Source organism: Micromys minutus (genome assembly GCF_963924665.1).
Source record: "Micromys minutus genome assembly, chromosome: 12".
NCBI lineage: Eukaryota > Metazoa > Chordata > Mammalia > Rodentia > Muridae > Micromys > Micromys minutus.
Window position 1 is genome coordinate 38,575,964 of NC_137981.1, and position 13,913 is coordinate 38,589,876.

General features: G+C 38.7%; 1 pseudogene across 1 annotated transcript; it reads left to right on the forward strand.

Annotated features, from left to right (window-relative positions):
• The first annotated feature begins 423 nt into the window (after positions 1 to 423).
• LOC308428140 (Krueppel-like factor 8) lies at positions 424 to 1,489 on the forward strand (annotated as a pseudogene). The gene has a single exon. The product of its transcript is annotated as a Krueppel-like factor 8 (transcript).
• The last annotated feature ends 12,424 nt before the right edge of the window (positions 1,490 to 13,913 follow it).

The following is a 13,913-nucleotide window of genomic DNA, read 5'->3' on the forward strand; positions in this document are numbered from 1 at the left end:
GACGAAGTTAAGAGACCCGGGTGTGGTGTGAGCAGTAATATCCAGTGTACCAGCATCTCCCTAAGTCTCCTAGGGCTCGGTTCGTGGCAAGAGGGAGCAAGGACCCCGTGCGCGCGCTGCCCCTGGCAGGGGCTGCAAGGAGAGGATGACTTCAGAGGCTCGGAACCCCAAAGAAGCCAGCTCCTGAATTCTGTTACTCCATCAGTGGCTTGGAAAGTCAGATACACCTTGAGAACTCTGAAATACCTGGAGAAAACGGGGAGGTGGGGGACCAAGGAAGAGATGGCTAAAGCGCGTTACCAGGCACGCTGTCAGACATGGGCAGGTGCAAGGGGAACAGCTGCTTTTTGATCAGCTCTGGAGTATGAGTCTCCGAGAGGACTGTGTGAGCTCCGGACACTTCAGCAGTCATCGGCCAGAGGCATGGGCGATATGGATACATTCATAAACAACATGGATGTCCGAATTAAATCAGAAAGTGGTTCGATGCAGGTATTCAAACAGGTCACTGGCCCTGTTCCAACCAGAGATCCTTCTGTGAGAGGAGACAGGAGGAATATGGCTTCTTCATCATTTCAGGCTGGCAGCCCAAAGGAAAGCCCAGCTCTGTTTAACAATATCAAGATTGAGCCCCCAGATGAGCTCCTGGAGAGTGATTTCAACATGCCCCAGGTGGAACCAGTTGATCTCTCCTTTCACAAACCGAAGGCTCCACTGCAGCCTGCTAGCATGCTGCAAGCTCCAGTCCGTCCTCCCAAGCCACCGACTGCACCTCAAGCCATTACGGTGTCTACTTCAGCCGACACTGTCACGCCAGCAGCTATTCCTACTGTTCTCACTCCGGGCTCTATCCTGGCCTCCTCTCAGGGGACCGGTGGCCAGCCGATTTTACATGTGATCCATACCATCCCCTCGGTCAGTTTGCCAAATAAGATGAGTGGACTAAAGACAATCCCACTGGTGGTTCAGTCTTTGCCGATGGTCTATATCAGTTTGCCTGCAGATGGGAGTCCTGCAGCCATTACTGTCCCACTCATTGGAGGAGACGGAAAAGGTGCTGGATCAGTCAAAGTTGACCCTGCCTCTATGTGTCCACTGGAGTTTCCAAGTGATAGTGATGAGAGTGCAATTGAGAGGGGCCCTTCAGCCCTACAGGGTCTGCAGGGATTTCCTCATGAACCAGCGACAATGGTCCACATGCAGGGAGAAGAATCTCTAGACTTAAAGAGAAGACAGATTCATCAGTGTGACTTTGCAGGATGCAGCAAAGTGTACACCAAAAGCTCTCACCTGAAAGCTCACCGCAGAATCCATACAGGAGAGAAGCCTTACAAGTGCACCTGGGACGGCTGTTCCTGGAAATTTGCTCGCTCGGATGAGCTTACTTGCCATTTCCGTAAGCACACGGGCATCAAGCCGTTCCGGTGCACAGACTGCAACCGCAGTTTTTCCTCGATCTGACCACCGCCGGCGTCACGACACCATGTGAATATCACAGGCCACAGCAGACGCGCTGCACTGGTCTCCTGAGTGTGCTGAAGTTGTAACTACATTTTCCTCTTAGACTATAATTTGCCCCCGTGATTGCGGTTGGAACAGCCTACTGAGCCAGGTTAATGAGGCTGGAAAACAAGTTAGTTGGTCTCCCATGCGGCTCTTTATATTCCACTTTCACCTCTCCACTGTCCAGACTTCAGTTTTTGCAACCTCTTCCTGGGTTGAATTCTACTGCGGCGCCCATGGCTGCCCTCCCTGATCCCTCATGCTATATTATAGACATTTTTCCTATAATAACAAACAAAACAGGAATCAAACTCAAGGCTGTGAACAAACATCCACTGCTCCCCCTCCACCTCCAGTTTTCTCTTGTTTTCTAAAGATTTTATTCATGTGTGCATATATGTGTGTGTATATATATATATATATACACACTGTAACCAGTACATAATGTTACCTAGCAATGTCCTAAAATGGGGGGGTTTTCAAAGTTGTAGCTACAAGGGGGCATAACAGTAGAGTTGGTTGATCAAATTTACAGAGAATTGAGCCTGAAGTACAGAATCTCATTCTAACCCTGAAGGTTTTGTAGATCCAGTTTTACTTGTTCAGAACAGTTTGGTTTACAGGCAGTGCCAGAACTCCCTTTGACGTTCATCAAAAGCAGTGAAGGGATTCCTTGACCTCCTTTTCCTCCTCATGCTCCTTTAGAATGAAAGGTTTTTATGGCACAATTTCCTTCTTTTTTAGGTTAAGTTTGGACAAATATTCAAAGCACAGAAATATAGTTGAGTAGGGAGAAGTAGGAAAATCTGTGGGCAGTGACAGCAAGAGCAGACGTGGGAGCACCCTGGGAGCAATTTCTTGGATACGGTGTTAGAATTGTTAATCCCAAACCTCCGTTCAGAGGGCAGCCTGTTGAGACAGCACTTTCGATGGGCTACACTGTGCTGTTTATTCTTTTGTTTACATAAAGCAACCATTCGGCGTCTTACCTGACGAGAAATTGTACACTGAGCGTGGTATAGAGAGGTGAGGGGTTGCACTAGAGGAATTTTGTTTACTTCATGCCATTTCTGGGCATTCATTCTTCTACTTCTAATGGGATGAAGACAGTTTTCTTTCTGACACTGACATATAGAAAACATTTTTGATGTTTTACAACTGCTATTACTACCCATTTATTTAGGCATAACAGCAGGATGCATAATACACATTTGGTTGCCCAATCAGACTGTTCATAATATTCTCTGGGGCATAAAACCTTCTGTTCCTGGCCCTGGACCTCATATCTACCTCCTTGTGGTATATTTCCTCTCCTGGGGAAAAAGGAGAGGGGCTTTGTATTAGTAGGATTGGACATTGCCTCTCGCCTAAAGGTTTTCTTCACACGAAACCTTTATTTCTTGGCAGATTATTCAAAATGTTCTGACTAGAACACTTTAGGTTACTACCTCCTGTGGCTGTACATTCTATCAAAAACCTAGAATTCTACCATCCAGAAGGGGTCCTGTCTACTTCTACCCATCCCTCACATTCTACAGACGAGGCAAATACGGGTCAGATTCTTTCTCCAGATAATTACTTGAGGCCTTATAGACCTGTATACTCCTTCTCCCAGGGATCACACTAGTAAACCAAATTAAAGAAAAAGAGTTATGTGATTGGTTTCAATATTTGTCCAATTTTATGTTATAATTCAGAAAATTTTAAGTCACTTAAAATTCATATATATTTGGTGACAAAAGTAAGTAGGGCGTGCTTATGGTCATGGCCACTTAACACCGGGCACACAGTGTTTCAAGTCACATTTTTTTTTGATAATTCTACATTTGTTTTAGTTTACCTTGTTTAAGTTTTAGTGTATTTCAAGATCATAAATTCTCTGTTAGTTAAGGCCTGCTTGTACTTCTCAACATAATATGTACGTTTTATTATTACCACTTTGGTAAGGGATTTTTCCTGACTCTGTTTGTACAAGTTCCAGGCTGTATCCTAATTACTAAGCACTCATCAGTATCTAGGGCTAGTCTACAAATGGGGTCCACAGTGTAAGACTAACTGCTAAGTGTGTATTACCATACATGGGCTTATGCTTGTAATTGAGTAGTTGGTACAATAATGTTATAGAACAGAGTCTGAAGGGTTATGTACTTTTGTTCCACTTGGGATCCTAAATTTCTTTTCTGGAGTTTGGAATTGGCATGTGCCCCTTAGACTTCAAGATATTGAGACATATGTTTATTAATGAGCACTATAAAATTATAGTACTCATAAGGGTGATCAAATGAGGATCCCAGATACTGATGTTCCTAGCATCTCTGAGCCTTTATTCAAGTTACGTTCCTGCAGACTCATAATAGACTTTGCAAATGCTTTGTCCATTGTCTTTAGCCAAGAACCAATTCTAACCATATTCTCTTGGCTCTTTTTGTCCCCAAATGGCAAAAATCTTTCCAGTTACAAACATAATCTTTACAGATGTCATGATTAAGGGAGCTTCACAGAGTAAATAAACTCAAACACAGTACAGTGCAGAATCACTGCACCAAAAGCACAGAACAGTTTGCTAGGTAGTAGAATAGAAAGGAAACCCTTGCACTTCATTTGGTTAACATCTGAGGCTTGACTACATGTAATGGGCTCACAACAGCCAAAGACTGTTAGGATGACATTGCTACATAATACCTCTGTACCTGTGTATATTGTTATTCACATCTGGACACACACATGCACACACACCACATATACACAGAGAACAATACTTACTCTAAACTTGTAACTGGAAACAATTACTGAATAACATCTTTCCTTTGTGGTACATTAACAGTTGACATTTAGCAATGTTTTAAACTGTTTCCTAATAATGTTACAAAGTTAAAGAGATTATGATTGTGCATAACTGTAAAATGGCCTACAAAAGTGATTGTTTGATGACTCATGTTTATTTATGGTTTTATTACCTCAAATTATTTCTAACCCCATTAGCATTATAAACAGAAAAATATAAACTGATGAGTAGGAACATACTGCTTCTTTTAAAAAAGTGTAAGGTTTAGGAAGAGTTCAAAGTCATCAAAGATTACAATGTTAAACTTGTTTTTACGGATAAAAATGTGAATACTCTATAAATTTATTTCTTCTGTTTTGGTTTGGCTAGTTTATTCTCTTCAATAAAATACTTGAGATACTCCTAATTTGTGGGTATTCCTTGCATTTTATTGTTTTACTGCTAAAAGATAAATATTTAAAGAAATTTAAATTCTCAAGTGAAAACAAATCTGTGTTAAACAGATTTTCTCTTTTTAAACAGAAGGCTAATACATATATATTTTAATTTGAGTTTTTAAACTCCAGATTATTTTCCAATGAGATAAAAACTGTCTTTCAGTAAGAGTAAAGGAAATAAAAATAAATGAAGTTTCTCGAACTGTTTTTTCCCCTCAATGAGGCAACATTTCAATACTGTTTCAGTAGCTTAACAAGGATTTGATATTCTGTTACGTTTTTGTAATAATTTTAGAAACACATGAAAGTCTCTGAAATAACAATTTTACTTTTTTTCTTTTACAAAGCTTATATCCTCCTTAAAGATGTTAGTAGAAAGGGAGTTATGAATGTTGGCGATAAATTAATTTGAACCAGAGGGGTAAAGTCCAGCCTCACTGGAAAAATACAAGTTCTTAGAGTAAGGCTCCTATGGCTAGTTGTGGGACCAGAGAACAGTCACACTGGAAGTTTATCTGGAGGAACGGTGTCAAGTCCTCTCAAACCCCAAAGATTTCATCTGGAAAATGGTAGGAAGTGTGACTTTCCCTGCCTTGGGCCTGCATGCCTCTACCCATATAGTCCTGTATACCCCCATCTTTACCCACACCAGGTAAAGTCACATAGTCCCAGCCAGGTTAAACTTCCTTTCTCATCATAAGGTTATGGCCAGAAAACACCTGAAATTCATCCCTATGCAAATGAGGCATCCCCAACTCCCTGGCCCGAACTAATACACCCACCCCATCACACATACACATTCTGAAAGGTTTAAAAAAATTTGTTTTCCTCCCACCCTCAATTCAATGAGCTGCTCCCTGAAGCCTGATTCCCAAGCAGACTTGGTGATGACTCACTGCATGCAGCCTCCATTGCCCCTGTTCTTTACTCTCTCCCTCTCTCTGAATCTGCCTATTATGGTCCTGTTAATCACACTGTTAAAGGAAGGAATACAGAATAGAAGCAACAGCTAGTGGTCCCTCAGTTGCATTCTCTGCATTCAGTTTACTCTCCTTTCTATATACATTCTTGCTCAGCTGTAAGATAACCTTTCTGACCATCTTGAGTAATGCTATGAAGTATCTCACCAGTAAACTGTAAACAAGAGGGAGATTTTCAAAAGAAAACATTTTTGACCAGCTTTTTCTTCCTTTTTCATATATATCTTTTAAGGTGTCAATGTTCGTAAATGCAAAGAAGGTAATGAAGTTACAGGAATCAAGAAATACCAACAGTCATTTAGAGCAAAATGAATACACAAGCCTGGAACTCAGAAAAAGACTATGATAAATATGTTTGTCTCTGCTATATATGCTATTTTACTTGGAATTTCTCTTTTGTACATTCTTAGACCATGAGAAATTGTTGTTCCTAGATTGTAAGAACCGTAAAGAGAACACCCGGAACCATAATGCTGAAGTAAGCACATGAGAATCTTTATTAAAGCTTGAGCTTAGGCCACACAACTTCCTGCTGGAAGAAGAAGAGTGACTCACCAGCTTTAGGTGAAGGAGATTTATAAAGGAAAGAAACACAAGCAGGAATTTTTAAGCCTTGGCATTACATGAGAGGGTAAAGGAATGTTGGTCTCTTTCCCAGAGTCCAAGGGAGGGAGCCACATCACAGCAAGGACAACTGTCAGTAGCTTTCTCCAAGAAGAGCAGCTTAAAATAGTTTGGAGGACAAGATGGAATCTGTCCTGCTGCATTTTGCCTCTTCATTGGCCATGCCTCTCTAAGGGCAAGTTAACTTAGAATGGAGTCTTAAGAACAAAATGGAGTTTATTCTGTTACATCAATCCCTTCATTTTCCCATCTATTAGTTGCTTTGAAGGCCAATCTTGAGCTCCTTGAAATCTGGATTGTTTGTGTTAATTTGTTGATAGTAAGATTGAATAGCCCCCAATCACTGTTTTATATATTGTATAAACTTGATTATGATACACAGTATAAAGGTAAGGAGAAGTAAAAGAATAACTAATGGTCTCATGAGGTGGAATGAAGAGTTGTTAACCAGGGAAAGGAATCAAATAGTGAATGGTATCAACTTTCTAATGTCCAAGTCTAACTGATTAATGAAAGCCAGGGCTACTGTGCTAGAATTCTCTGTTTTCTCAGGGACCTTACACACATAGCCTTTATGATGAGTTTAATAAATGTCACTGGATTTTTATCAATTTTCTGTTTAATACCATATCTAAACATTGGCCAAATTACTGTTGAGACCTGCTGATAGAGCCTGGAGGTAAATCTGGACATGCTCTCTACCCTCTACCACGTTGACATTCCAGTCTTGGTAGTTTTCCCATGGGCCAGGAGCCAATTTCTTGGCCTCTGTCTGTGGTGAAGAGAACCGAGTAGGTGACTGCGCTGAATGCCCAAGTAGTATGGGAGAAAATGGTGTTGCTTTTCAGTGAGCTGAGTATGACAAGTTAGTGTCAGTGAAGACCCTCTCTATACAACTTAGAGACCATGTCTGTTCAGAAAGGGAGCGAGCTCTTTTCCTGGCAAGAAGGGTAGCCATTTACTAATCAAAATATGTGATGAGGAATCTGTCCCAAGCTCTGGTGATGGAAACATCTGTCTGCTTGAGGCCTCTCCTGTCCAGTGTCCAGACTTTGAGCTCTACTCTCTGGGAATGTACCTCCCAACTCAGGGAGAACACGGCTGCACAGGAGACCCCAGCCTTGTAGCTATTTAGGGATACTGGATGTCTGTGTGCTCTGTGCCTGAGCTCAACAGGGGAGCAGGAGGATAAGCCTGCGTGAGCTGTAAAACATGAAAGAACCTGTCCTGAGTAAAAGGAAAATAACCAGTGATTGTTGAAACTTGAACTCAGGACCTCAGGAAGAGAAGTTATTGTTATTAACTTCTGAGTCATCTCTGTTGCATAGTGTGAAGGGACACTGTGGATCTACTTCTCCTGTCCTTCACAGGTCCCCCTCCCAACCTTAAAGCAGACACCACCCGGAAGGGTAGTGGGGCTAGAGCTGGCTGCTGGGCTGCAGCTGCCTCCTGTTGTTTTTTGTCACCCTGTGGTTGTTCCTGTTGACAAAGAAGCATTACCAGAGAGAAAGAAGAACAACTTTTGAAACACTTTGAGGCATGAATGTGCTGCAATGTAGAAGATATGGGAGATTAAAAACTGGGTTGACCTTAGTAAATATGAAACTGAAGCAGCTATTTAGATTAGGGCTCTTTAAACTTTTTCTACTGGGAAACTTATTATTATTATTATTATTATTATTATTATTATTAGTATCATTAGTATTATTATTATTAATTTTATTTCAATCTGTTTTACAGTCTATTTGTTATACCCCTCTCAGTCTGTCCTCTGACTCTTCCTCATACCACTCCTCTTTCCCCATCTTCAAGAAGATGTTCTCCCAACCTCCCACACCCCACTCAGACCTCCCTAGTCCCTGGAGCCTCAAGTCTCTTAAGGATTAGGTGCTTTTTCTCTTGCTGAGTCTGGACCAGGCAGTCCTCTGCTGTATATGTGTCAGGGGCCTCATAGCAGCTTCTATATGCTGCCTCGTTGGAGGCTCAGTGTCTGAGAGATCTTGGGGGAAAGGGGTCCAGGTAAGTTGAGACTGCTGGACTTCTTATGGGGGTCACCCTCCTCCTCAGTTTGTTCCAGCTTTTCCTTAATTCAACTCCGGGGGTTCCCTGCTATTGTCTATTGGATGGGTGTGAGTATTTGCATCTGATTCATCTACTTTTAGGCCTCTCAGAGGACAGCCATACTAGGCTCCTGTCTACAAGCACACCATAGCATCAGTAATTATCCTGAGTGAGGTAACTCAGACCCAAAAGGGCATGCATGGTATGTTCTTACTAATAAGTGCATACTAGGAAATTCTCATTGACTTTGAAGTTTCTTTATTTCTTTATTTTCATGTGTTTGCTTGCATAGCTTATGTATTTGCTCAAAGCTGTGTGAATGCCTGTAAGTATGCCTGTGAGTATGCCTGTGAGTATGCCTGTGAGTTTGCCTGTGAGTATTGCCTCAGATGCATGTGTGTGTGTTCATGAATGCAGAGGCTGGAGGGTGTTTTCAGGAAATCTTCCTTGATTACTCTTTTTTGAATCAGGGTCTCAATCAAATACAGACCTTACAATATGGCTAGTGTTTTCAGTCAGCTTGATCTATGAATCTTTTGTGTCTGCTCTTCTGGCTGGAATTTCAGGCAGACTCCTATTCTTACATAGCTTGCACTCAGGTTCTTGGGATCAAAATTCCCATCTTATTATGTGTGAGATTAAATATTTTCATCACTGAGACAGCTCCCTAAACCTTACATCTATAATGAGATCTGAATATTATCAGTTATATAAGATGGATATACAAACAGAATGTTTACTGATAATAAATGTTGAATATATTTATTTCATAGTAATTAATTATATATATTATTTTACTGTGTATTGGATTATAAGTCACTTTCTTTTTTGATGAGGTTGTACTTATTTATTTATACTTGGGGATTAAATAAGTTCTGACAAACTAATATTATAACATGCAGATCATCTTCACTGATATTCAATGTTAATCAACATGTACTTGTTAAGATATTTGCTTACATAAGTATGTAGTTCAAATAAAATTAATTTTAAGGCCATCAGAATCTCATAACTTTCTCTAATGAAATTTTATGAAACTTAAATTAAAAACACAAAAAGCAATTTTAATTAATATTTTAACTCTATACAATTAAAAGATATAAGAATTTGATCTAGTTTGAAGAATGATGATATAAAAATAGTAGAAGCTTTTGTTTCTGTAATGAACCATAAGTTTTTGTAAGAGCAGAAAAATGTGTATGAAGTTAAAACTCTATAATTTATAAGGTATAATTATCTCAAAGCTGAATTAAGTTGTTTCAGGCATGGCCTGTGTCAGAATTTATTTATGTGATATGTACATGTTTCTTGTTAAAAATCAAGGTGACTGAAGTTGCAACATAGGACACAGCAAGGGATGGCCCAAAGAAACCATCTGGACTCATTAGAGGATTTTTTTCAATCAAATTTTTCTTGTTACATATTGAAAAAATGTTTTATTGTTGCCAATTTTTTTACAAAAAAAAAAAAAAAAAAAAAAAAAAAAAAAACACCACAGTCAATCCTCCATGGGGGAATGTGACTCACAGGCTCTGTAAATTAGAGCACATGAATAACGTTGCTCTTTATGTGAAGAAGGCAGAGATCTAGAGAAGGGTGTAGGCACTTGTTGAGAGCTTTTGGTGTGGCTTCTAGGAGTTTGGCATTTGTCACTGGGCTCGAACATAAAAGTAGGCTTCAACAGGAATAATAGTGACCATGGGGCTTCGTTTACAATTTTGCTGAATTTTTTCTTTTTCTTTTTCTTTTCTTTTCTTTTCTTTTTTTATATAAATTGAACAACTTTATTTTTAAAAACCAAAGATAAATGTACAGATTTTAAGCATGTTTGCATAAGAGTATATGAATACATTTTTGTCGGTACTTGATTTTTTTTATAGGTTTGATAGTATGCATTAAAATATTATTAGTTACAATGAGCATAAAGTACATGTCAAACAAGATGTAACCTGGAAATAGTCAAAGCTGAATTATTTCTTATGTGACCTTTTGGCTTGTTAATCTGATTAGTTACTTTCTTGTGTGATCTCCTCTTTCACTGCTTCACTTCGTTACTTTGTCTTTGATCTAAGAACTGACCATGTGTTTTGGATGTACCTAGAATGATATAAAAGCAGACTGGGACAGAATGAAGCTGATTCAACCTCTGTACAGGTTGGATTCATGTTAGAATTTGTCTATCTTTTTTTTTTTTTTTGTAAATCCTTAATCCCTTGCTTAAGACCCTACTGACTGACTTGCTGTGTTGATTAGGTACTTGTGTTCTCTTCATTTTGAATTTATTATCAGTGTAAAAACAAGTATCAAACACCTGTGTCTGAGATGATTGATAAATTACTACAATATCTCAGACAGGAAATAGATTTACAGAAATAAAAGTGAGAATAGAAGAAGTCCTAGGAAGTGACAGTTTTTCTTTATAAAAATAAATTAATTATTTAATTATTTTTACTATTCACTTTTTCATTGTACACACTGCCCCCTTCTTGTCACCCTTCCCACAATCCTTCTCCCCAACACCACTTTCCTTCTCCTTCAAGTGAGCCCCCCTCTGGAGAATCACTTACCCTGGCACATCAAGTATTTATGGGCCTAGGTGCTTCTCTCCCACGGAAACCAAACAAGGCAGCCCAGCTAGAACAAATAACCCACAGACAGCAGAAGCCGAAGGAACACACTCATTCCAGTTGTTTAGAACACATAGGAAGATCAAGCTGTCCATTTCATTTTAGATAATTCGGGATGATATTTCAATCAGTGAAACTTTTATTTCTAAGACTATGGAGTGCCATTAACAAAGACAAGTAGATTTTATTAAATACAATTCCTTTAATAAAAGAGGCTCTTTTGGCACAAATTCAGATGCTACAAATTTATTTGGGTTCTGAGAGAATTTATATTACACCACTACATACCTTGTGAGAAATGCAAGTCAGAAAAAAGGAGTGTTTGTGAAAAAGTAAGGGAATTGCTATAATTTGAGGTTTTGCCAGCAGATCAGTTTCAGAAAAGTCGATGTAGAAGTCAGTATTTTAATAATGGCCATGAATGTGAGTTTCTTTGGAAGGTCTTTTATCCCCTCAGGAGTATTAGTCACAGAAAGACTATAGGATCTGGGAAATGGATGAGGGCATATTTTCTAAGCAGTGTTAATCCAGGCAATAGATGAGAGTCTCAATGTGGTCAGTTAAATCTGTTTTAAAAATCAGTGAATATATGGCTTCTTCAATTTTATTTACATATTGTCATTTAACTTACAAACATTTGAGTCATCTGCATTATTTACTTGCCACAGGCTTTTTGTGGTTTTTCTTCTCTTTATGTTTTTGGTTCAAGTGTATAAAGAATTCATTTCTAGTTTTCAGGTCATTTGAACCTGTCCACTGTATTGTTAAATACAAAGAACACAGAAAACAATTTCTTAGGTAGTTTGGCAAAAAACTTAGTTCAATACAGAAGGCTGAATTCTTTTTTTTAAACTTTATTTTAAAAAACAAAGATAAAAGAAAAAAAATTTAAACATTTTTGCATAAATGTATACAAATACATCTTTGTCAGTGCTTGGCTTTTCTTTTCTTTTTTTTTTTTTAAGGTTTGATACTCTGCATTAAGGTCTTACTAGTTACAATGAGCAAAAAGTCCATGTAAAACAGGATGTAACCCAGAATTAGTCAATGTTTTCTTGGTGTGTAAGGATTGAGCATAATGTTTTTTTTTTGTTTTTGTTTTGTTTTCTTTTTTTTCTTGAACTTCACACAGTCTGTGAGTTGTTTCTGGGGCAGTCTGAGCCTCTGGGGTTAGCATCCCACTATCAGTGACTGCATACTATGTCTGTTCTTTTGTGACTGGGTTATCTCACTCAGGATGATATTCTCTAGATGCAACCATTTTCGTTCTTTTTTTTTAAAAAAATTTATTTTAAAAAACAAAGATAAAAGATAAAATTTTTAAATATTTTTGCATAAATATATACAGATACAACTGTGTCAATGCTTGGCTTTTTTTTTTTTTTTTTTAAGGATTGATACTCTGCATTAAGGTCTTACTAGTTACAATGAGCAAAAAGTACATGTAAAACAGGATGTAACCCGGAATTAGTCAATGTTTTCTTGGGGTGGAAGGATTGAGCATGACTTTTATTTTTGTTTTGTTTTGTTTTTTTTTTTCTTTTTTTCTTGAACTTCACACAGTCTGTGAGTTGTTTCTGGGGAAGTCCGAGCCTCTGGGATTAGCATCCCACTATCAGTGACTGCATATTATGTCTGTTCTTTTGTGACTGGGTTATCTCACTCAGGATGATATTCTCTAGATGCAGCCATTTTCTTAAGAATTTGGTTAAGTCATTGTTTCTGATGGCTGAGTAGTACTCCATGTGTAAATGTACTACAATTTTTGTATCCATTCATCTACTGAAGGACATCTAGGTTCTTTCCAGCTTCTGGCTATTATAAATAGAGCTGCTATGAACATTGTGGTGCATGTATCTTTGTTGTATATTAAAGTGTCTCTGGGGTATATGCCCAGAAGTGGAAGAGCTGGATCTTCAGGTAGTACTATGTCCAATTTTCTGAGGAATCGCCAGACTGATTTCCAGAGTGGTTGTATCAGTTTACAACCCCACCGACAGTGGAGAAGTGTTCCCCTTTATCCGAAACCTCGAGAGCATCTGTTGTCATCTGAGTTTTGGATCTTGGCCAATCTGACTGGTGTGAGGTGGAATCTCAGGATTGTTTGGATTTGCATTTCCCAGATGGCTAAGGATGTTGGGCACTTCCTTAGATGTTTCTTAGCCATTCCATAGTCCTCAATTGAGAACGTTTTGTTTAGCTCTGTACCCCATTCTTTAATAGGGTTGTTTGATTCTCTCATGTCTAGCTTTTTGAGTTCTTTGTATACCTTGGATATTAGGTCTCTATCTGATGTGGTGTTGGTAAAGATCTTTTCCCATTGTGTTGACTGCAGTTTTGTTTTCTTGAAAATGTCCTTAGCCTTACAGAAACTTTGCAATCTCATTAAGTCTCATTTGTTAATCTTTGACCTTAGAGCTTGAGCCATTGATGTTTTGTTCAGAAAATTTTCTCCTGTGCCTATTTGTTGTAAGGTTTTCCCTACTTTCTCATCTAATAGTTTCAGTGTTTCTGGTTTAATGTGAAGATCTTTGATCCACTTACACTTGAGCTTTGTACAAGGAGATAAGAAAGGGTCTATTTCATTCTTCTGTATGCTGAGTGCCAGTTGGACCAACACCATTTGTTGAATAGGCTGTCCTTTTTCCATTGAATGTTTACAGCTCCTTTGTCAAAAATCAGGTGACCATGTACATGAGGGCTCATTTCTGGATCTTCTATTCTATTCCATTGATCCACATACCTATTTTTGTACCAGTTCCATGCAGTTTTCAGCACAATTGCCTTGTAATATAGCTTGAGGTCAGGTATAGTGATTCCTGCAGATGTTTTCTTGTTGTTGAGGATGGATTTCACTATTCTAGGTCTTTTGTTATTCCAGATGAAATTGCACATT